We start from the raw sequence: 25,442 nt of genomic DNA, 5'->3' as shown, positions 1-25,442 counted from the left end.
ATTTGCTGTACGCCTGAAACTAACACAAAACTGTCTATCAACTATGCTCCAATATAAAAGAAAAATCAAATTTAACAAAAGCAGTTGCTCCCATGCCCTCAAGGAGCCTCGTTATCCTGTCCTCCACCTACCTGCCTCTGGACTGCAGCCCCTACAGCCCTCTCCCTGACTCACTCCATTCCTGTTGCCACCCTTCATTTTTATTGGGCAATCTGCTATTCAGATGATAGTAATTGATCCTTAAAATGAGAATTATGAGCAAATTGTTTGTAAACATGTTCTAAGTAAATAGCATAAATAGCAGCGGGAAGATTAAAACAAGGACGAGTTTGGTTAAAGTTCACCACTTGAGTCCCAAATTATGATTTAATGACAAGAATATTTCAATGACTTGTCAATGAATTACCAATTAGTGACAATTCTTTAAAGAGTTGAGAGGCCGTAAGAAGAAATGATTCAAGACTGAAATGTTTTCCAAGTTAATTCAAATTTACATGAATAGAATGAAAATTATACCAACAAGTACGACAAAAAGGTATGACAAGCTACCGAAGCCAAAGTACTATATATAAGTGGTAGCATCCGGGAAACATGGAATTGACTGTCAAGGTAATCCATGTAATGACTGAAGCTTAGTTATGAAATATCCATTTTAGGTTTGAGCATTTCTTTTATCTGCTTCATCATTATACCGATATGCGGTAACATAAAGATTAAAATTATTATCTTAATAGTAAAAGACTAAATTACTAATATCTGTCTATATTAAAAATTTAGAACTTAATCTCTTAACACTTCACCAGCGACACAACATCTCCACTCCAAGTGGAGCATCTCTCGGGTCTAACTTTTATTTGCTGGATATAGAAGGTGTGCTTTTAGGCTTGTTTAGAGACCATATAGTCACAGCCTGTGTATTTTTTCATTCAACTAGATTCACCATTTAGCTAGAATCAAGAATCATTTTGAATTTTCTTTTAGGAAGTCTGAAAATTATTTCTCCTTCTGGATACTTGCTTCTGCTTTCTCATTTTCATACTGACAAATTCTCTCTTTAAATGATTGCATTTGTTGATTAACTCCTATTTCCCGTCTTAGGCTGGCTATTTCATCCTGCAGCACGTGGCTTTTGCATAACAGATCTTTTGCTTTTCTGCCACTATCAGGAACCTAAGTGAAACAAAGGAAACTTGTAGTTAGTACTCAATAAAATGACATTTCACTATTTCCTCTGAAATGAAACACTAACCTGTATCTTTCTACAATGAAAAGACTGCAGCAAGTGGCTCTCCAACCAGAAAAATTAAGATTTGATTCAAACCTCAAACTTTATACAAGCAGAAACTCCCTAAGGTTCAAAAACTCAATTGAAGACAAAGAATCCATGAAAGGAAAAAGAAATCCCAAGCGACTTTTCAAGAAGCTCAGAACGGAAAAGGCTTTTCTCTGAACCACAGCAAACCCAGAAGGCTTAAAATAAAGGATCTGTAGCGTTGACTACACTTAAAACTTGCATCCGATATGGAATATTTATACAATGGAAAACTACTAAGCCGTGAAAAAGAACAAAATAATGTTATTTGCATCAACAGAGATGGACCTAGACATTATCACCCAATGTGAGGTAAGCCAGACGAAGACAAATATTATATCATACTGCTTATATGTGGAATCTAAAATGAATTTGTTTACAAAACAGAAAGGGATTCACATCCACGGCTGATTCATGTCAATGTATGACAAAAACCACTACAATACTGTAAAGTAATTAGCCTCCAACTAATAAAAATAAATGGAAAAAAAAAAAGAGAGACTCACAAACATAGAAAACAAACTTATGGTCACCATGGGGGAAAGGAGGGTAGGGGGAGGGAAAAATAAGGTTGGGTTTAACATATACCATTATATACAGTCAAGTGTATGTAAAATAACCAATAAGGATCTACTGTGCAACATTAGGAACTACAATTAACATTCTACTAGAAGAATCTGAAAAGGAATGTGTGTGTGTGTGTGTGTGTGTGTGTGTGTGTGTGTGTTACTCACTCAGTCATGTCCAACTCTTTGCAACCCGACAGACTGTAGCCTGTCAGGCGCCTCTGTCCATGGAATTCCCCAGGCAAGAATACTGGAGACGGCAGCCATTTCCTTCTCCAGGGGGTCTTCCCAACCTAAGGATCCAACCCAGGTCTCCCGCTTTGCACGTGGATTCTTTACTGTCTGAGCCAGCAGGGAACCCCCATTTACATAATATACACACATATATACATATAGGTCTCAATCACTGTGCTATATACCTGAAACTGACACAACATTGTAAATCAACTGTGATTCAATAAACACCACCATTCGCTGCCTTTAAAAACACTGCATCTGATACCTCCTATACAGTTACTTCACAGTAACAGCCTTAGCTCTCTATATATTTAAATAGATTATATTTTGTACAGAAATTGTTTTCTTGAGACTATGCCACATTTCTAACATTTTAATAGGCAATTACAGACTTCTACCTACTGACAACTGTACTAAGCACTTCTACAAACATCAATTATCTCATTAGCGATAATGATTCTGGAAAGGAAGAAGTTAAAACTATATAAGTAAGCTGCAGGCTTTTCACCAGGTCTTCTGATTCTATTAGGCCTCTTACATCAAACCACAGTTACTTCTCTAGTACAAACATATCAGTACAAAATAATCCACCTATTTCATTCATGGTATATACACTAATGGTAAATAAGGTAAAATTTAGAGAGCTCTTCTTAGAGAATCACGAGGTTACTTTCTGTAGCAATAACTTTCATTCTCTCTTCATACTGTTTAAAATAGTAAGATGGGGGAAATACAATGAAAAACATAATAATTATCACTAAATGTATACTATGGCACATCTATCACTGTTTTCAAAAGTTCTTTGTACGGAAACAGGACACTACACAGAGCAGAGGGTTCATTTTCTCACAAGTACAAGAATGACTTCCAAAGTATGGTCTTTGGACTGCCTATAGTTTTCCTCCTTACCTTCAGTGGAGGTGATAAACTAACCTAATGATCTATCAAGGGAGGGAAATCACTACCAAATACCAGAATATGTGCAAGTAGCAAGAGTTTTTGAGTTTTATTCCCTTGTTGGGAGGGAGACTTCTATAAGTTGATTCTAAAAAAAGACCTTGTTAAAGTGTTGAAAAGTGTTTTTACAACTGATGTTGCAGCTTTTACGAACTGAAAAGCTGTAAATGATGTGAAAAGGCCGTTGACAGGGCACTGGTTACAGAAATGAGAGTGGAGCCAGGAGCAGACTCTGACTGAGACACTGGTGGTGATGCGGGCATGGAGGGACAGACGTGCTCCCCGCAGAGCAGAGGGACTTTGTCGGGTAGGGCAGTCGACGGGGGAGCACACGTGGTCTGCCTGGCCTAGACCACAATCAGGGTCCCAACTCCTTCGGGACAGTCGCAAAAGATCTGAGATCAGTTCCTATGGAAAATATTAAAGACCTCTCCTTGGATGAGGCCACTGTGTGTCCCTACCTGACTGATGTAGACAAATGGATCTGAACTACACACAGTGCGTTCCTGAGCTCTCCCCGAGAGGTTTCCGTTGTGGGGGATCTGCTGCGAGGACCTCGGGGATGGGTCCCGGTCCGTGTCTGAGAGGGACATTGGCTGGGGAATGAATTCCTTTGTTCTGAGATGCCACTCGAGAACTCAGCAGAATGAAGGACAATCAACTTCAAGAGTGTTTGGTTTCTACCAAATGCTGGAAAAAAATTCTACGGGGAGCATTCCTGCACCTCTCGAGGACGCCAGTTAACACCAGACCTTGAGGACTCTACTGTGAGGGAGAATCCAGCTGGGAAAGCTGGAGCCAGCTCTGCTGTTCTCGGGGCAGGTGGACTGAGGGCTGACGGGCACAGAGGTAGGGGGTCCACGACCCTCACCCACCTGCCAGATTGAAGGCCAGAGGAAACTTGATGTAAAACTAGGCACAATCTTCCCTCCCCATGCCCCTTCTCTTCTAGACCTATTCACTCAAGGCAGAAGGATCTGTCGCCTGAGGCGAGTGGAGAGCTTAACCTCCAGTTTCTACAACAATCTCAACCCTGTGGTTTCTCAATAACCATCCCCATGGAAATGAAATGCAAAAAGGCAATATGGTTATCTGAGGAGGCCTTACAAATAGCTGTGAAACGAAGAGAAGGGAAAAGCAAAGGAGAAAAGGAAAGATATTCCCATTTGAATGCAGAGTTCCAAAGAATAGCCAGAAGAGATAAGAAAGCCTTCCCCAGCGATCAATGCAAACAGGGGAAAACAACAGAATGGGAAAGACTAGAGATCTGTTCAAGAAAATTAGAGATATCAAGGGAACATTTCAGGCAAAGATGGGTTCGATAAAGGACAGAAATGGTATGGACCTAACAGAAGCAGAAGATATTAAGAAGAGGTGGCAAGAATACACAGAAGAACTGTACAAAAAAGATCTTCACGACCCAGATAATCACAATGGTGTGATCACTGACCTAGAGCCAGACATCCTGGAATGTGAAGTCAAGTGGGCCTTAGAAAGCATCACTATGAACAAAGCTAGTGGATGTGATGGAATTCCAGTTGAGCTATTTCAAATCCTCAAAGATGATGCTGTGAAAGTGCTGCACTCAATATGCCAGCAAATTTGGAAGACTCAGCAGTGGTCACAGCATTGGAAAAGGTCAGTTTTCATTCCAATCCCTAAGAAAGGCAATCCCAAAGAATGTTCAAACTATCGCACAGTTGCACTCACCTCACACGCTAGTAAAGTAATGCCCAAAATTCGCCAAGTCAGGCTTCAGCAATACGTGAACCGAGAACTTCCAGATGTTCAAGCTGGTTTTGGAAAAGGCAGAGGAGCCAGAGATCAAATTGCCAATATCCGCTGGATCATCAAAAAAGCAAGATAGTTCCCGAAAAACATCTATTTCTGCTTTATTGACTATGCCAAAGCCGTCGACTGTGTGAATCACAAGAAACTGTGCAAAATTCTGAAGGAGATGGGCATACTAGACCACCTGACCTGCCTCTTGAGAAACCTGTATGCAGGTCAGGAAGCAACAGTTAGAACTGGACAGGGAACAATAGACTGGTTCCAAATAGGGAAAGGAGTACGTCAAGGCTGCATATTATCACCCTACTTATTTAACTTCTATGCAGAGTACATCATGAGAAACGCTGGGCTGGAAGAAGCATAAGCTGGAATTAAGATTGCCAGGAGAAATATCAATAACCTCAGATATGCAGATGACACCACCCTTATGGCAGAAAGTGAAGAGGAACTAAAAAGGCTGTTGATCAAAGTGCAAGACGACAATAAAAAAGTTGGCTTAAAGCTTAACATTCAGAAAACTAAGATCACGGCATCTGGTCCCATCACCTCATGGGAAATAGATGGGGAGACAGTGGAAACAATGGCAGACTTTATTTTGGGGGGCTCCAAAATCACTGCAGATGGTGACTGCAGCCATGAAATTAAAAGACGCTTATTCCTTGGAAGGAAAGTTATGACCAACCTAGATAGCATATTAAAAAGCTGAGACATTATTTTGCCAACAAAGGTCCGTCTGGTCAAGGCTATGGTTTGTTTCTCCAGTGGTCATGTATGGATGGGAGAGTTGGACTGTGAAGAAAGCTGAGCACCGAAAAATTGATGCTTTGGAACTGTGGTGTTGGAGAAGACTCTTGAGAGTCCCTTGGACTGCAAGGAGATCCAACCAGTCCATCCTAAAGGAGATCAGTCTTTGGTGTTCATTGGAAGGACTGATGCTGAAGCTGAAACTCCAGTACTTTGGCCACCTCATGCGAAGAGTTGACTCATTGGAAAAGACCCTGATGCTTGGAGGGATTGGGGGCAGGAGGAGGAGGGGACGACAGAGGATGAGATGGCTGGATGCATCACCGACTCGATGGGCATGAGTTTGAGTAAACTCCGGGAGTTGGTGATGGACAGGGAGGCCTGGCATGCTGCGATTCACGGGGTCGCAAAGAGTCGGACACGACTGAGCGACTGAACTGAACTGAACTGATTGTGTGAGCTACTGACGTGACCTTCTCCTCCCTCTGATTGAAAAATTGCACCCAGCTTTTCAGGATTATAGAATTCTTATTTCTGGCCTTGTTACTTGCGGGAATTTTGAATTGTTTTGCTTTTAAGAAGTAACTTAAAATTTCCTATAACACCAAACAAAATGACACTAAATAAATGGTACAACACTAAATAAAGTGGTACTTCTCCAAACAAAGGGGATATTATAAATAATATTGATGAAATAGTGTTAGAAATTTGAAATTTTCACCAAAGATTACTCTACCTGATTCCGATTATTTCTCATAGTCCGCAGTTCCATTTTGAGTGCTGGGAGAGTGAGTTCTAGTTGTTGTTTCAACTTCTTTACTATATTTGTCTTCTTTTCTGAGCTGCTCCCTAATTTTTTCATTCAACATATTAGCATTTCTTCTATTCTTTTCTTCTTTCTTTAAACTGAATCTGAAAAATTTAGAGAGTTCTTCTTAGAAAATCAAGGGATTATTCGCTGCTACTGCAATAATTTGGGTTCCCTCTTCACAATCTTTAAGATAATAAACATGGGGGGAATACAATGAAAAACACTCAATAATGATCACTGTTTTCATGCAGAGGCTTAGGAATAAAATTGCATAAAATTTTGTTTTTATTTGTCTTGAGAAAAATGGCTACTTCATACATCTGTGGGTGGGAACGTAAAGTCATATAAACTTTCTGAAGAATAGCTAAGAAATATAGACCACAGACCTTTCTAAAACTTCTCATACTTTAACCAAGTAAGATAATATTATTAAAGAAAAATGTATTCAAAGTAATTTAAAAGGTAGAAATGAATTTATAGAAAAGACATTCCTTGCAGTATTAAACAGAATATAGAAAAGTGAAAAACAACCGAAAGTCAATTTGGTAAATAACTATTGGGGTCTCCATTATGGTGAACTCCTGTATGGTCATGAAAATGATGATTTGGAAAAATATACATTAAATTATTAGAAGCATTCACTGTTAAGAACCTGCTACATTATTTCCAAGAATTTCACAGTCCACAATATGTTTTCTCCCCTGTAAAATCCAAGAGGATAAGTTAGTCCTTATAACACACCTACATCTCTGTAGTATTAAACGAAGCAACAGTTCAAATATTTCTTTAAAAGCAAGATGTATGGTACCTCAAGCTGCCCAGTTCTCGTTCCCACTCCGCTTTCTGGTGCTCTAACTGTGATTTCACTTCTTCGCTTTCTGACAGCTCTTTTTGTAGCCCACAACCCTTACTTTTTAATTTGTGGGGTGCTCCTCTAAGGAGTTCACAGTGGCTTCTTTGAAAATCTATTAATGTTTCATGGGACAAAGTTGTATCCCGAATTTTCAACTTGCGAACGGAATCTGCATGACAAAGAAAACAAAGATAGAAACAAACAAACAAAAATGTATGTGAGTAAAATTTGAATATAAAGGACTGTGCCTTTCACAGTCACTCATCCAGGCACTGAACAAATATTAAGTGTCTGTAATGGGGAATAGACACTTCACTGGAGCACCCGTGAAGAAAGACCCTGCGTCCAAGGTAAGAGAAACCCAGGTAAGACGGCAGAGAGGGGATCAGGGGGCAGACAGACTGAAACTATAGTCATGGACAACTAGCCAATCTGATCACATGGACCACAGCCTTGTCTAACTCAATGAAACTAAGCCATGCCGTATGGGGCCACCCAAGACGGAAGGGTCATGGTGGAGAGGTCTGAAAGAATGTGGTCCACTGGAGAAGGGAATGGCAAACCACTTCAGTATTCTTGCCTTGAGAATTCCATGAACAGGATGAAAAGGCAAAGAGATAGGACACTGAAAGATGAACTCCCCAGGTCAGCAGGTGTCCCATATGCAACTGGAGATCAGTGGAGAAAGAACTCCAGAAAGAATGAAGGGATGCAGCCAAAGCAAAAATAACCCAGTTGTGAATGGGACTGGTGATAGAAGCAAGATTCGATGCTGTAAAGAGTAATATTGCATGGGAACCTGGAATGTTAGGTTCATGAATCAAGGGAAATTGGAAGTGGTCAAGCAGGAGATGACAAGAGTGAACATCGACATTCTAGGAATCAGAGAACTAAGATGGACTGGAATGGGTGAATTTAACTCAGATGATCATTATATCTACTACTGTGGAAGGAATCCCTTAGAAGAAAAAGAGTAGCCATCATAGTCAACAAAAAAATCCGAAATGGAGTCCTTGGATGCAATCTCAAAAATGACAGAATGATCTCTGCTCGTTTCCAAGACAAACCACTCAATATCACGGTAATTCAAGTCTATGCCCCAACCAGTAACACCAAAGAAGCTGAAATGGAACAGTTCTATGAAGACCTACAAGACCTTCTAGAACTAACACCCAAAAAAGATGTCCTTTTCATTACAGGGGACTGAAATGCAAAAGTAGGAAGTCAAGAAACACCTGGAGTAACAGGCAAATTTGGCCTTGCAGTACAGAAGGAAGCAGGGCAAAGGCTAATAGGTTCTGCCAAGAAAACACACTGGTCATAGCAAACACTCTCTTCTAACAACATAAGAGAAGACTCTACCCATGGACATCACCAGATGGTCGACACCGAAATCAGACTGATTATATGCTTTGCAGCCAAAGATGGAGAAGCTCTATACATTCAGCAGAAACAAGACCGGGAGCTGACTGTGGCTCAGATCATGAACTCCTTATTGCCAAATTCAGACTGAAATGGAAGAAAGTGGAGAAAAACAGTAGACCATTCAGGCATGACCTAAATCAAATCCCTTAGGACTACACAGTGGAAGTGTGAAATGCATTTCAGGGACTAGATCTGATAAACACAGTGCCTGATGAATTATGGATGGAGGTTCGTGACATTCTACAGGAGACAGGGATCAAGACCATCCCCAAAAAGGCAATGCAAAAAAGCAAAATGGCTGTCTGAGGAGGCCTTCCAAATAGCTGGGAAAAGACAGGAAGCAAAAAGCAAAGGAGAAAAGGAAAGATATGCCCAGCTGAATGCAGAGTTCCAAAGTATAGCAAGGAGAGATAAGAAAGCCCTCCTTAGCAATCAATGCAAAGAAATAGAGGAAAACAAGAGAATGGGAAAGACTAGAGATCTCTTCAAGAAAATTAGAGAAACCAAGGGAATATTTCATGCAAAGATGGGCTCAATAAAGGGCAGAAATGGCAGGGACCTAACAGAAGCAGAAGCTGTTAAGAAGATGGCGAGAATACACAGAACTGTACAAAAAAGATCTTCATGACCCAGATAATCACGATGGTGTGATCACTCACCTAGAGCCAGACATCCTGGAATGTGAAGTCAAGTGGGCGTTAGAAAGCATCACTACGAACAAAGCTAGTGTTGGTGATGGAATTCCAGTTGAGCTATTTCAAATCCTCAAAGATGATACCGTGTAGGTGCTGCACTCAATATGCCAGCAAATATGGAAAGTCCACCAGTGGCCACAGGACTGGAAAAGGTCAGTTTTCATTCCAATCCCAAAGAAAGGCAGTGCCAGAGAATGCTCAAACTACCCCACAATTGCACTCATATGACATGCTAGTAAAGAAATGCTCAAAAGTCTCCAAGCCAGGCTTCGGCAACATGAGAATCGTGAACTTCCAGATGTTCAAGCTGGTTTTAAGAAAAGGCAGAGGAGCCAGAGATCAAATTGCCAACATCCGATGGATCTGAAAAAACATGAGAGTTCCAGAAAAACATCTATTTCTGCTTTATTGACTATGCCAAAGCTTTTGACTGTGTGGATCACAATCAACTGTGCAAAATTCTGAAAGAGATGGGCATACCAGACCATCTGATCTGCCTCTTGAGAAACCTATATGCAGGTCAGGAAGCAACAGTTAGAACTGCACATGGAACAACAGACTGGTTCCAAATAGGAAAAGGGGTATGTCAAGGTTGTATATTGTCACCCTGCCGATTTAACTTATATGCAGAGCACATCATGAGAAACGCTAGGCTGGAAGAAGCACAAACTGGAATCAAGATTGCCAGGAGAAATATCAATAACCTCAGATATGCAGATGACACCACCCTTATGGCCGAAAGTAAAGAAGAAGTAAAGAGCGTCTTGATGAAAGTGAAAGAGGAGAGTGAAAAAGTGGCCTTATAGCTCAGTTTTCAGAAAACTAAGATCATGGCATCCGGTCCCAACACATGAAGTGGGCAAATAGATGGGGAAACAGTGGAAACAGTGTCAGACTTTATTTTTCTGGGCTCCAAAGTCACTGCAGATGGTGACTGCAGCCATGAAATTAAATGACACTTACTCCTTGGAAGGAAAGTTATGACCAACCTAGATAGCATATTAAAAAGCAGAGACATCACTTTGCCAACAAAGGTCCGTCTGGTCAAGGCTATGGTTTTTCCAGTGGTCATGTATGGATGTGAGAGTTGGACTGTGAAGAAAGCTGAGCGCCAAAGAATTGGTGCTTTTGAACTGTGGTGTTGGAGAAGACTCTTGAGAGTCCCTTGGACTGCAAGGAGATCCAACCAGCCCATCATAAAGGAGATCAGTCCTGGGTGTTCATTGGAAGGACTGATGCTGAAGCTGAAACTCCAATACTGTGGCCACCTGATGCGAAGAGTGGACTCATTGGAAAAGACCCCGACGCTGGGAAAGATTGGGGGCAGGAGGAGAAGGGGACGACAGAGGATGAGATGGCTGGATGGCATCATCGACTTGATGGACATGGGTTTGGTTGGACTCTGGGAGTTGGTGATGGACAGGCAGGCCTGGCGTGCTGTGATTCATGGGGTCACAAAGAATCGGACACGACTGAGTGACTGAACTGAATAATGTGGAAGACACTATTCTAAGGTCTGAAGATAAACAGACGCCCCTGGCTCTTGTTTAGCTTGAAGTCTAGTACAAGAGAAAGAAAAATCAAATAATTATGACCTCAGGATAGATACTACCAGAAAAGAGAGTTCTATGAAAACAGAACAGAGCTTGACACAGACTGGGTCCAGGAAACTTTTCCCTGGGGAAGAGATGTCACACTGAGAAATGAAGGATGAGCAGGAAGTGGTAAGCAGAGTAGGAGGAACAACCCTGTGGACAGTCTCCAGCTGCCATATGTCTCTAACCTAGGCAGAGTGAACAGCTACCGATTTACCTTCCTGAGTGGAGCAAGCAAAAACAATACCGGCAAAATACATCAAACAATGGTTTTCATGACAAAGGACTTCAGGGAATGAAGGACAATGATCCCGGAAACACACGAGGTTAGCCTAAGGGACGCCCCAGCTCATTGCCTGGAGAGAATTTCCAGGCCCTGACACAGGGAGAAGGAATGGCAGCTCAGTTCACTGGCCTCCCCAAGTGGAGGTGATGAAGATGAGAATCTGGGGAAACTAACGCGGGCAGAGATCACAGGTCAGAACCGTGGAGAGGAGAGGGTGGAACACAGAACAAAGACCCTGGAGATCTGAGGACGAGTCCCTTGGATATTAAGCAGAGGAACGAACAGTGCACATGTGTGAGAAACCACCTGAGACCAGGGAGAGACCATCTGAAAAGACTACAGGAGACCGTGCCTAGTGCTCGCTCACTCCTAGGAACTCTATCTATTCTCCTGAACCAGCCTGGAAAAACTCCTACGTACCAGCAGAATGAACAGGGCAGTCAGCAAGGTCTTGCCTCCAAGGCAGGAAATAATGAGCCCTAGCCCCAGGGCCCCTCTGGATGCATCGAGCAAATCGTGAGAAGCAAGAGCACAGAAGGATCTCTGGAAAACTCTCAATATTTGGAAAGTAAATCACACGGATCAAAGAGCTAATGAAAAGAGAAAGGACAAAGTATTTTGAACTGAAGGAAAATGAAAATGCTAATACCAGCAGACATTTTAGGGAACTGACAAGCTGATTCTAAAATTCAGTAGAAAGAAGGGTAAAAACTAAAACCAGATGGAACTACACAATTATGACCTTTAACCATACAGCCAAGAGAGGCAACAGTTGGGCTTTAAGCAAGGGGGTAGCATGATGAGACCTGAATGTTTAAAAATCGGCAATAATTACAGTTGCTGTGCAGACCGAGGTTCTGCCAGGTGGAGTGGCAGGGGAAGAAGTCCTGAGATTATTTCAGTTACTCTAGGAGGAAAATGATGCTGACCTGACCGTGGGTGAAGGCACAGGAAAGAAGAAGCATCAACAGAACGTGCAGTGAGTGAGAAGGATCACAGGCCTGTGGCTCAGGGTATACACTCACTTTCATGTCCTTTTAATGCAAAACATACTTCTGAGATGCACAGCACTGTAACATATCTCTGGCTCTAGAGCAGAACTGACAAGGTGTGCATATATCACTACTCTATACACAGACAGGCTTTCTGGTAACATTTACACTGCGGTCCTACCTTTACACCCCACGTCGAGAGGTTCTACTTGCAATGTGGAATTCGTGGAGTAAAGCATGTCGCCATCCTCAGAAACAGTCTCAGACGATTGAGTTAAGTCATCGAGGTCGTTCACGTAATCAATTTGTTCTTTGACCTACATGTAAATAATACTGTTTCACAATGTCCTTAAAATATGTATAAAATATACAAAGTGTACAGAGGTGATAAATCTCTGTATCAAAGCAAAACCAGACATTTCTTAATAGAAGAGAATTGTGTGCCTACCAGGCTCCTCCATCCATGGGATTCTCCAGGCAAGAATACTGGAGTGGGTTGCCACGCCTTCCTTCCCAACTCAGGGATCAAACCCAGGTCTCCCACTGCAGGCCGATTCTTCACCACTCAGCCACAATGAGATAGCACCTCACACCAGTCAGAATGGCCATCATCAAAAAGTCTACAAACAATGAACGGTGGAGAGGGTGTGGAGGCTGCTGGTGGGAAGGTAAATTGATACAACCACTATGGAAGATGGTATGCAGATTCCTTCAGAAACTGGAATAAAACCACCATATGACCCAACAGCAATCCCACTCCCAGGAGTATACCCTGAGGAAACCAAAATGGAAAAGACACATCCACTCTGATTTTCATTGCAGTGCTATTTATGATAGCTAGAACATGGAATCAACTTAGATGGCCATTGACAGATGAATGGATGAAGATGTGGTGGTACATATATACAAAGGAACATTACTCAGCTGTAAAAAGGAACGCATTTGAGTCAGTTCTAATCAGGTGGATGAACCTAGAGTCTATTATACATAGTGAGGTAAGTCAGAAATATCATATACTAATGCATATGTATGGAATCTAGAAAGATAGTACTGATGAATTTATCTGCAGGGCAGCAATGGAGAAACAGACAGAGAAAAGACTTATAGGCACGGGGGAAGGGGAAGAGGGGAGAGGGTGAGATGGATGGAAAGAATAACATGGAAACTTACAATTCCATCTGTAAAACAGATAGCCAATGGGAATTTGCTCTATCACTCTGGGAACTCAAGAGGGGCTCTGCAACAATCTAGAAGGATGGGATGGCGAGGGAGATGGAGGGGGGTTTGGGAGGGAGCGGATGTGGGTGTACCTATGGCTGATTCTTGTTGATGTATGACAGAAAACAACAAAATTCTGGGAAGCAATTATCCTTAGTTAAGAATAAATGAATTTTTTACAACCCTATTTGAACATTCACAAGGTGGACTGTTTCTTTCCCTGTAAACAGTACACTGACGACTCTAATTTCCTATCTATGTCTTCTGGAATGGCAGGTAAAGATGAAAGGAATGATCTAGACATTAAAAAAAAAAGGAGTAAAATGATGATTATCCACGTTGAAGGTTTAAAAGTTTTCAAATACATTTATGATGATCAAGCAGGACTCAATAATCACACGGGGAAAGGAAGAAGAAACTAAAAAAATCAAGTAACCACAATGACTAACTTTCTGATATGGAAGAATTTACATGTTAGTTTCACAGGTATAACAAAGAATTGACATGGTAATTTAACATCTATAAAGACTGAAATTAAAAAAGTTTCTTAAAAATAACATGGGGGGTGGTCCTAAGATGGCAGAGGCACAGTACAGGGAGACCACTTTCTCCCTCACAAATTCATCGAAAGATCATTTGAATGCTGAGCAAACTCCAGAAAACAACTTCTGAATGCTGGCAGAGAACATCAGGCACCCAGAAAGTCAGCCCATTGTCTTCGAAAGGAGGTAGGACAAAATATAAAAGATAAAAAGAGAGACAAAAGAGGTAGGGATAGAGATCCATCCCAGGAAGGGAGTCTTAAAAGAGGAGAAGTTTCCAAACACCAGGAAACACTCTCACCGGCGGGTCTGTGGGGAGATTTGGAATGTCAGAGGGCAACGTAACCAGGAGGAAAAATAAGTAAATAAATAAATAAAACACACAGATTACGTGCCTAACGGCAACTCCCAGTGCTCGCATCCACCACCAGCAAGAGGGGCTGCATTGCTTATGTTGAGGACCAGGCCTGAATGCCCTGAGGGCAATCTGAGGGAACTAACATGAGATAGCAACCTAAACTGTAGGACAGCCAGAGAGAGAGAAAGAGAACTATCCCGCAAAAAGCCCTAAACTAAGGCACTGCCAGGTCCGCTCACAGAACAAAGCACTGAGTGAATACCAGAGGAGAGCTAGCCCACTGCAGACCGGCTCATCCCTCGCCGGAGGCAGGGAGGCAGGAGGCGGGCAGCCAGAGCTGGAAAGGGCAAACTCGGCCCCAGAGAGGCATCCTTTACCAAACTGCAAGCACGCACCGTCACTAACCAAAACTTCTTGGAATTCTGAATGGTTGACATCCGCCGGGTGGGTCGCAGCCAGAGATCAGCTCCCCAGAAGAGACACACGGCACACCAGAGATGGCCACGCCCACTGCCACCCAGGAAACTCAGTGGCTGGGACCGGGGAGGTTGTAAGACGCACCCCCCACCTGGGGAGATGACGCTCACCAAGCACCTGGTCACCTGAGCTGCTCAGACCTGCGAGGGGCACAAAACACAGGCCCAACCGAGTCTGCACCTTTGTGGAGTACACGAGAACCTGAACCTGAGCGGCCTAGACCTGGGAAGTGCACACAATCCAGGGCCCGCCTCAGACAGTTCCCCGGCAGAGCAACCTAGAGCCTGAGAAGTGTAGACTGGGAAAGCGCACACGCCATGAGCGGGGGCAAACCCAGTGCGGCCTAGACACTGTGCGCACTCCCCACACACGCCGGTGATATTTGTTCGCAGGGTTCCTCTGTCCCCAAAGCAGAACTGAACAAGTGAGCCTAAATAAGTGACCACCTTCGCCCCTTGTGTCTGGACATTAGATAATTGAAGAGACCTGCAAACAGAAAAAGCTAAAACAAACAGAGGGAACCGCTTTGGAAATGACAGGTGCAACAGATTAAAACCCTGAAGTTAGCAGCGACTATGTTGGAAGGGGCCAATAGACCTTGAGAGGTATAAGCTGGATAAAGGAACTATGTGAAACTGGACTGACCCCACACTGCCCGCAACAGCTCCAGAGAAATTCCTAGATCTATTTGTACTATTATCAGGTTTTAAATATTTTTTTTTATTTTTAAGTCCTCTATTACTCCTTTAATTTTCATTTTTACAACCTACTGTTACCTTGCCAAAAAAAAAAAGACCCTATTTGAAAAGCAAACTTCATATATATATATTTTATAATTTTCTGTGACTTTGCTTTCTTTTTTTAATATTGTGTTTTTGAGAGTCTAACCTCTACTCTAGATTTTTAATCTTTGCTTTTTGGCATTTGTTATCAATTTTGTACCTTTAAGAACTCAATCTTCAGTACCCATTTTCACTTGGGAGTGTGATTACTGGCTTGATTGCTCTCTCCCCCTTTTGACTCTCCTTTGTCTCCACCAGGTCACCCCTATCTCCGCCCTCTCCTTTCTCTTTTCTACCCAACTCTGTGAATCTCTGTGTGTGTTCTGGGCTGTGCAGAACACTTAGGGAACTGATTAGTGGCTGGATCTGTCTCTCTCCTTTTGATGCCCCCTTTTATCCTCCTGGCCACCTCTGTCTCCTTCCTCCCTCTTCTCTTCTCTGTGCAACTCCGTGAACCTCTCTGAGGGGTCCAGACTGTGGAGAGCACATAGGGAAGTGATTACTGGCTAGCTTGCTCTCTCCCCTTTTGATTCCCCCTCTTCTCCTCCTGGTCACTTCTATCTCCCTCCTCCCTCTTCTCTTCTCCATGGAACTCTGTGAACCTCTCTGGGGATCCCTCAGTGTGGAGAAACTTTTCGTCATTAACCTAGACATTTTATCATCAGTGCTGTATAGATGGAGAAGTCTTGAGGCTACTGTAAGAATAAGACTGAAAACCAGAGGCAGGAGGCTTAAGTCCAAAACCTGAGAACACCAGAGAACCCCTGACTCCTGGCAACATTAATCCAAAAGCCTCATCCAAAAGCCTCCATACCTACACTGAAACCAAGCACCACCCAAGAGCCAACAAGTTCCAGAGCCAAACACAGCACGCAAATTCTCCAGCAACACAGGAACATATCCCTGAGCTTCAATATACAGGCTGTCCAAAGGCACACCAAACACATAGACATCTCAAAACTCACTACTGGACACTTCATTGCACTTCAGAGAGAAGAGATCCAGCTCCCCCCCACCCACCAGAACACCGACGCAAGCTTCCTGAACCAGGAAACCTTGACAAGCCACCTGTCCAACCCCACCCACAGTGAGGAACCTCCACAATAAAGAGGAACCACAAACTGCCAGAATACAGAAAGGCCACCCCAAACACAGCAATCTAAACAAGATGAAAAGGCAGAGAAATACTGAGCAGGTAAGGGAACAGGATAAATGCCCACCAAACCAAACAAAAGAGGAGGAGATAGGGAAGTACCTGAAAAAGAATTCCGAAGAATGATAGTGAAAATGATCCAAAATCTTGAAAACAAAACGGAGTTACAGATAAATAGCCTGGAGACAAGGATTGAGAAGATGCAAGAAATGTTTAACAAGAACCTAGAAGAAATACAAAAGAGTCAGTCAATAATGAATAATGCAATAAATGAGATCAAAAACACTCTGGAGGGAACCAACAGTAGAATAGCAGAGGCAGAAGATAGGGTAAGTGAGGTAGAAGATAGAATGGTAGAAATAAATGAGGCAGAGAGAAAAAAAAAATAACTGAAAGAAATGAGGACAACTTCAGGGACCTCTGGGACAATGTTAAACACTCCAACATTCGAATCATAGGAGTCCCAGAAGAAGAAGACAAAAAGAAAGACCATGAGAAAATACTTGAGGAGATAATAATTGAAAACTTCCCTAAAATGGGGAAGGAAATAGTCACCAAAGCCCAAGAGGCCCAGAGGGTCCCAAACAGGATAAATCCAAGGCAAAACACCCCAAGATACAAATTAATCAAATTAACAAAGATCAAACACAAAGAACAAATATTGAAAGCAGCAAGGGAAAAACAACAAACAACACACAAAGCGATCCCCATAAGGATAACAGCTGATCTTTCAATAGGAACTCTTCAGGCCAGAAGGGAATGGCAGGACACACTTAAAGTGCTGAAAGAGAAAAACCTACAAGCCAGATTACTGTAGCCAGCAAGGATCTCATTCAAATACGAAGGAGAAATCAAAAGCTTTACAGACAAGTAAAAGCTGAGAGAATTCAGCACCACCAAACCAGCTCTTCAACATATGCTAGAGGATCTTCTCTAGACAGGAAACACAGAAAGGGTGTATAAGCTCAAACCCAAAACAACAAAGTAAATGACAACAGGATCATACTTATCAATAATTACCTTAAATGTAAATGGGTTGAATGCCCCAACCAAAAGACAAAGACTGGCTGAATGGATACAAAAACAAGACCACTACATATGTTGTCTACAAAAGACCCACCACCTCAAAACAAGGGACACATACAGACTGAAAGTGACGGGCTGGAAAAAGATATTCCACGCAGATAGAGACCAAAAGTAAGCAGGAGTAGCAATACTCATATCAGATAAAATAGTCTTTAAAATAAAGGCTGTGAAAAGAGACAAAGGTGGACACTACATAATGATCAAAGGATCAATCCAGGAAGAAGACATAACAATTATAAATATATATGCACCCAACATAGGAGCACCACAATATGTAAGGCAAATGCTAACAAGTATGAAAGGGGAAATTAACAATAACACAATAATAGTAGGAGACTTTAATACCTGCACTCACATCTATGGATATTTCAACTAAACAGAAAATTAACAAGGAAACACAAACTTTAAATGACACAATGGACCAGCTAGACCCAACTGATATCTATAGGACATTTCACCCCAAAACAATGAATTTCACCTTTCTCTCAAGTGCACATGGAACCTTCTCCAGGACAAATCACGTCCTGGGTCATAAATCTAGATTTGGTAAATTTTAAAAAGCTGAAATCATTCCAAGCATCTTTTCTGACCACAATGCAGAAAGATTAGAGGTCCATTAAAGGAGAAAACCTACTAAAAATGCCAATGAATGGAGGCTGAACAACACACTCCTGAAAAACCAATAAATCACAGAAGAAATCAAAAAAGAAATCAAAATATGCATAGACATGAATGAAAACAAAAACACAACAATCTAAACCTTATGGGACCCAGTAAAAGCAATGCTAAGGGGAAGGTTCATAGCAATACAGGCTTACCTCAAGAAACAAGAAAAAAGTCAAATAAATTACCTAACTCTACACCTAAAGCAACTAGAAAAGGAAGAAATGAAGAACCCATGGGTTAGTAGAAGGAAATAAATCTTAAAAATCGGGGCAGAAATAAATGCAAAAGAAACAAAAGAGACCATAGCAGAAATCAACAGAGCTAAAAGCCAGTTCTTTGAGAAGATTTAAAAAAAAAAAAATTGACAAACCATTAGTCACAGTCCTCAAGAAACAAAGGGAGAAAAATCAAATCAACAAAATTAGAAATGAAAATGGAGAGATCACAAAAGACAACACAGAAATACAACGGATCATAGGAGGCGACGATCAGCAACTATATGCCAATAAAATGGACAACTTGGAAGAAATGAACAAATTCGTAGAAAAGTATCTTTCCCAAACTAAACCAGGAAGAAATAGAAAATCATACCAGACCCATCACGAGCACAGAAGTCGAAACTGTAATCAGAAGTCTTCCAGCAAACAAAAGCCCAGGACTAGATGACTTCACAGCTGAATTCTACCAAAAATTTAGAGAAGTGCTAACACCTATCCTACTCAAACTCTTCCAGAAAACTGCAGAAGAACGTAAACTTCCAAACTCATTCTGTGAGGCCACCATCACCCTCATACAAAAACCTGACAAAGATGCCACAGGAAAAGAAAACTACAGGCCAATATCATTGAGGAACGTAGATGCGAAAATCCTTAACAAAATTCTAGCAAACAGAATCCAACAACATATTAAAAAGATCATACATCATGGCCAAGTGGGCTTTAACCCAGGGATGCAAGGATTCTTCAATATCCACAAATCAACCAATGTAATACACTACATTAACAAATTGAAAGATAAAAACCATATGAATATCTCAATAGATGCAGAGAAAGATATTGACAAAATTCAACATCCATTTATGATTAAAAAAAAAAAAAACCTCCAGAAATCAGGAATAGAAGGAACATACCTCAACACAATAAAAGTTATATATGACAAACCCATAGGAAACATTATCCTCAATGGTGAGAAATTGAAAGCATTTCGCCTAAAGTCAGGAACAAGACAAGGGTGCCCACTCTCACCACTACTATACAACATACTTTTGGAAGTGTTGGCCACAGCAATCAGAGCAGAAAAAGAAATAAAAGGAATTCAGATAGGAAAAGAGGAAGTAAAACTCTGTTTGCAGATGACATGATCTTCTACATAGAAAACCCTAAAGACTCTACCAGAAAATTCCTAGAGCTAACCAATGCATAAAGTAAAGTTGCAGGATATAAAATTAACACTCAGAAATCCCTTGCATTCCTATATACTAAGAATAAGGAAACAGAAAGAGAAATTAAGGAAACAATTCCATTCACCATTACAACGAAAAGAATAAAATACTTAGGAATATACCTACCTAAAGAAACAAAAGACCTATATATAGAAAACAATAAAACACTGCTGAAAGAAATCAGAGAGGACACAAATAGGTGGAGAAATATACCATGTTCATGGACTTAAAGAATCAATATAGTGAAAATGAGCACACTAGTCAAAGCAATCTATAGATTCAATGCAATCCCTATCAAGCTACCAACGGTATTTTTCACAGAACTAGAACAAACAATATCACGATTTGTATGCAAATACAAGAAACCTCGAATAGCCAAAGCAATCTTGAGAAAGAAGAATGGAACTGGAGGAGTCAACCTGCCTGACTTCAGGCTATACCACAAAGCTACAGTCATCAAGACAGTATGGTACTGGCACAGAGACAGAATAGATGAATGGAACAAAATAGAAAGCCCAGAGATAAACCCTTGTACCTATGGACACCTTATCGATGACAAAGGAGGCAAGAATATACAATGGAGAAAAGACAATCTCTTTAACAAGTGGTGCTGGGAAAACTGGTCAATCACTTGTAAAAGAATCAAACTACAACACTTTCTAACACCATACACATACATAAACATAAATAAACTCAAAACGGCTTTAAGATCTAAACGTTAAGACCAGAAACTATAAAACTCCTAGAGGAAAACATAGGCAAAACACTCTGACATAAATCATGGCAGGATCCTCTATGCCCCACCTCCCAGAGTAATGAAAATAAAGGCAAAAATAAACAAATGGGACCTAATTAAACTTAAAAGCTTCTGCACAACAAAGGAAACTATACGCAAGGTGAAAAGACAGCCTTCAGAATGGGAGAAAATGAGAGCGAATGAAGCAACTGACAAAGAATTAATCTCAAAAATATACAAGCAGCTCTTGCAGCTCAATTCCAGAAAAATAAACGACCCAATCAGAAAATGGGCCAAAGAAATAAACAGACATTTCTCCAAAGAAGACATACAGATGGCTAACAAACACATGAAAAGATGCTCAACATCACTCATTATCAGAGAAACACAAATCAAAACCACAATGAGGTACCATCTTACTCCAGTCAGAATGGCTACAAACAGTAAATGCTGGAGGGAGTGTGGAGAAAAGGGAACTTTCTTACACTGTTGGTGGGAATGCAAACTAGTACGGCCACTATGGAGAACAGTGTGGAGATTCCTTAAAAATATGGAAATAGAACTGCCATATGACCCAGCAATCCCATTCCTGGGCATACACACTGAGGAAACCAGAAGTGAAAGAGACACGTGTACCCCAGTGTTCATCGCCGCATTGCTTACAATAGCCAGGACGTGGAAGCAACCTAGATGTTCATCAGCAGACGAATGGATAAGAAAGCTGTGGTATATATATACACAATGGAATATTACACAGCCATTAAAAAGAATGCATTTGAATCAGTTCTAATGCAGTGGATGAAACTGGAGCCTATTATACAGAGTGAAGTTAAGTCAGACAGAAAAAAACACCAACTCAGTAATATTAACACATACACAGGGAATTTAGAAAGATGGTAATGATGACCCTATATGTGAGACAGAAAAAAAGACACAGACGTATAGAACAGTCTTTTGGACTCTATGGGAGAAGGCGAGGGTGGGATGATTTGAGAGAACAGCACTGGAACATACATATTATCATATGTGAAACAGATTGCCAGTCCAGGTTGGATGCATGAGACAGGGTGCTCAGGGCTGGTACACTGGGATGACCCTGAGGGATGGGATGGGGAGGGAGTTGGGAGGGGGGTTCAGGATGGGGAACACATTGTACATTCATGGCTGATTCATGTCAATGTATGGCAAAACCACTACAATATTATAAAGTAATTAGCCTCCAGTTAAAATAAAAGATAAATAAATAAAAATAGCAAGGAATGCACATGTTGCCAGAGATATTTTTAAAAGAAAAAATATCCTCCATAGATAATTTTATAAACTCTGGTGGTATTTTTTCTTTCTTTATGATTTTATAATAACAAGTAGTCTAAATAAGAAAAAAGCATAAGTCGTGATTTCATTCACTTAATGTATGTAATTATTTGCTGACATTCAGAAAAAAGAAATCAGAATTTCTTTTTGCAGAGGAAAAAATACAGTTAGTTCTCCAGTTTTTCTTTCAGATTGTTGCAGCTGAAAATTTTCTCATTTAATGAAAAGAGATTAAGAATTTCATTTATAAAATTATAAATTATAATTTTAGTAAAAAGGATAGATAGAATGCTTATTTATTTCCTCTTTATTTTCAGAAAGATCTAAAACACCCACCAAGGTTATAGCAAACAGTTTAAGATAAATTAGGTGAGTACATTTAAGTATATAGTGTCAGACACGAATGAGCGACTGAACTGAACTGAAGTTAGAAACCACAAGAAACAGAAGGGCCAAAAATTCTTAATTCATAATACATCTCCTAAGGCCTAAAACAGGGCCCATCTTGAATTCTCATTAAACGAAAGCTCTGCTAGGTTAAATAGAAGACATTGCTTCATTAATTTCAAAGTGAGATTTTTTTTTCTTTAAAGAGAAATCACTTCAAATTTAAATGGACTTCCAGAGGGAACTATATTAAAAAAACATATATACATACACAAGTATAAACAAATCACGTTACTGTACACCCGAAACTTACACGGCATTTTAAACTGACTACACTTCAATCGAAGGAAAAAGCAAGAACCACCACCACCGTCGAAAACAACCACCAAAAACAATAAGGAACATATTTTCTTTCAGTTCTTCATAAAAATCAGCTATATGCCATTCAAAAGAGTCTGAGCATTGTTTTTTCATGACCTCACTTTCTCTTCTTAAGCTGAATTTGAAATAATGTCTCGCAGAATTATACCACAGAGTTCCTGGTCTGACTTACCCCCACTATTTCTGTTGTGTGTGTAAAATAATCTGTCTCATCTTCACCCTCATTCCATCTTATATTCATCTTGTCCTTCATAAAGGAATTCTTCCCCTTCATCCTCCTCCCCATCTTCATATTCATCTAATTGTTTTTCCTAAGTGCTTTGTAATTCAGTACTTTCATAATGGTATACTTAGTATGCCAATATTTATAAACCTGAATCACGCACATGTATGGCTCTAATAAGAGCCATCACACCATTTTGTACCATGACTTTGAGGGCTTCTATTTCTGTGGTGGGATCCTTTTTGTCTTCATAAGGATCAGGGGAATGGTATGTGAACAAGTACAGGGAAAGAAGAGTTACAAACAGAACCACTTACCTTTGTAGGACCAAGGCCTGCTACAGACTTGAGAAGTTTGGGAACAGGCTCAGGTGATGGGACGGCAGGCTGACAGATGCCCTCAAACCAGGGTGATGGTTTGGGAAATGTTTCAACCACATCTTCAATGTTACTATCAGAATTATTGTCCTCAGAGAAAGTGGTACTCTCTGGTCTCAAAATGCCACACTTTGCTTCTACTACAGTGAAAACAGGAGAGAGTACATGAGAACATGTGTCATTTCAAATCAGGGAATAACACCAGAAGGACAGTCTTCGAATAACTTACTGTTTCTGTTGGATTGCTGAGAAGTCTTCATGAGCTCTGTCAACTTTGGTTTCACGACATGCTGGAGAAGAAAATAAGAGCTTGAAGAATATAACAAGTATCAACCTGAATAAATTTATAACATCCTCCACTCCTCTATGATCTAACACAAAGAGCACAGGTTCTGCAGTCATTCAGATGTGGATTCAAATCCCAGTTCTGCCACTGACTGACCTGCTCATGGGGAAAGGATTATGACAGATGACATCAGAAGCCCCGGATGTTCCTCTCCTTACCCCTAATTGACAGCTATACAAATACGATGACACCCACTAGATTACTTTCTCTACCAAAATGTTCGAGAGTAATAATTTATCCCCAGGAGTTCAGAGCACTACTGAAAAACTAAGACATTTAAATTAATTGTTATATTTTGAAATCTGCTTCCATGATTAATATAAACATGAATTATCACCTGGGAAGGGAAATATGAAAGTTTAGGTTTTAGCAGAACCTTATTTAGATGGGCTAGAACTGTAAACAGGAGAAGCTACTTCTATTCTGTTTGTCAAACAGCTAGAGATATAAAACAGGGGGGAAAAAAATCGGCTGCTTCTATGAAACAGGGAAAAAGCAAGGTTAAACCTGTAGGGCAATGATCATGAATGAAAGCCACAAACACTCTAAATAGACAGCCATAAGCAAACATGTGCACAATAGGGGAAGAGAGAGATGGACTGAAAGAACAGACACTGAAGAAATTTGTTCTGTGAGGAAAAGTTAACAGTAAATATTTTAAAAAAGAAATTAAAAAGGTAGAGGAGAAAGAAGAAAGGAAAAGGTGAGACACTCTTAGTCAAGAACAAACTTCACGGGGGGAAAAAAAAAAGGTATAATAAGGTATGCGGAGAAACACATATATTTAGAATTTATATACAATAGATCAGTAATATATCAGTATTCTTAAGGATATACTATGAGCAAAGCCTCTTTTTCATATGATTTTATTAATCTAATTATATGTATCTACACTGTTCTTCAAATTCTATGAAAATATCAACATCAGTTCAGGTCAGTTGCTCAGCTGTGTGTGACTCTTTGCCATCCCATGGACAGCAGCACACCAGGCTTCCCTGTCCATCACCATATTCCCAGAGGTTTTGCAAACTTATGTCCATTGAGTCGGTGCTGCCATCCAACCGGCTCATCCTCTGCCGTCCCCTTCTCCTCCCGCCTTCAAACTTTCCCAGAATTGGTATTTTCCAATGAGTCGGTTCTTCACATTGGATGGCCAAAGTATTGGAGTTTCAGCTTTCTGAATGTTGAGCTGTAAGTCAACTTTTTCACTCTCCTCTTTCACTTTCATCAAGAGGCTCTTTAGTTCTTTAATTTCTGCCACCATGGTGGTGTCATCTGTGTATCTGAGGTTATTGATATTTCTTTTGGTTATCTTGATTCCAGCTTGTGCTTCATCCAGCCCAGCATTTCGTATGATGTACTCGGCATGTAAGTTAAATAAGCAGGGTGGCAATTTACATCCTTGATGTACTCCTTTCCCGATTTGGAACCAGTCTATAGCTCCATATCCAGTTCTAACTGTTGCTTCTTGTCCTGTATAAAGATTTCTTAGGAGGCAGGTCAGCTGGTCTGGTATTCCCATCACTTGAAGAAGTTTCTACACTTTGTTGTGATCCACAGAGTCAAATGGTTTGGCACACTCAATAAAGGATAAGTAGATGCATTTCTGGAACTCACTTGCTGTTTTTATGATCCAGAGGATGTTGACAATTTGATCTCCGGATCCTCTGCCTTTTCTAAATCCAGCTTGA

The 25,442-nt window shown here is 40.8% G+C and overlaps 1 protein-coding gene and 1 long non-coding RNA gene across 2 annotated transcripts in view; both read right to left on the bottom strand.

Annotated features, from left to right (window-relative positions):
• The window catches only part of LOC136157105 (ankyrin repeat domain-containing protein 26-like), a 209,646-nt gene that overhangs the window by 150,462 nt on the left and 33,742 nt on the right, over nt 1–25,442 (bottom strand). The window lies entirely within an intron of this gene.
• LOC136159111 (uncharacterized) lies at nt 132–23,664 on the bottom strand. Its single transcript, XR_010661403.1, has 6 exons — nt 23,635–23,664; nt 23,346–23,545; nt 12,446–12,581; nt 7,227–7,440; nt 6,344–6,519; nt 132–1,170 (listed from the first exon to the last, which is right to left on the bottom strand). It is a non-coding gene; the product is annotated as an uncharacterized lncRNA (long non-coding RNA).

This window comes from Muntiacus reevesi, chromosome 2 (genome assembly GCF_963930625.1).
Source record: "Muntiacus reevesi chromosome 2, mMunRee1.1, whole genome shotgun sequence".
NCBI lineage: Eukaryota > Metazoa > Chordata > Mammalia > Artiodactyla > Cervidae > Muntiacus > Muntiacus reevesi.
This window is presented reverse-complemented; position numbering and strand designations above follow the sequence as displayed.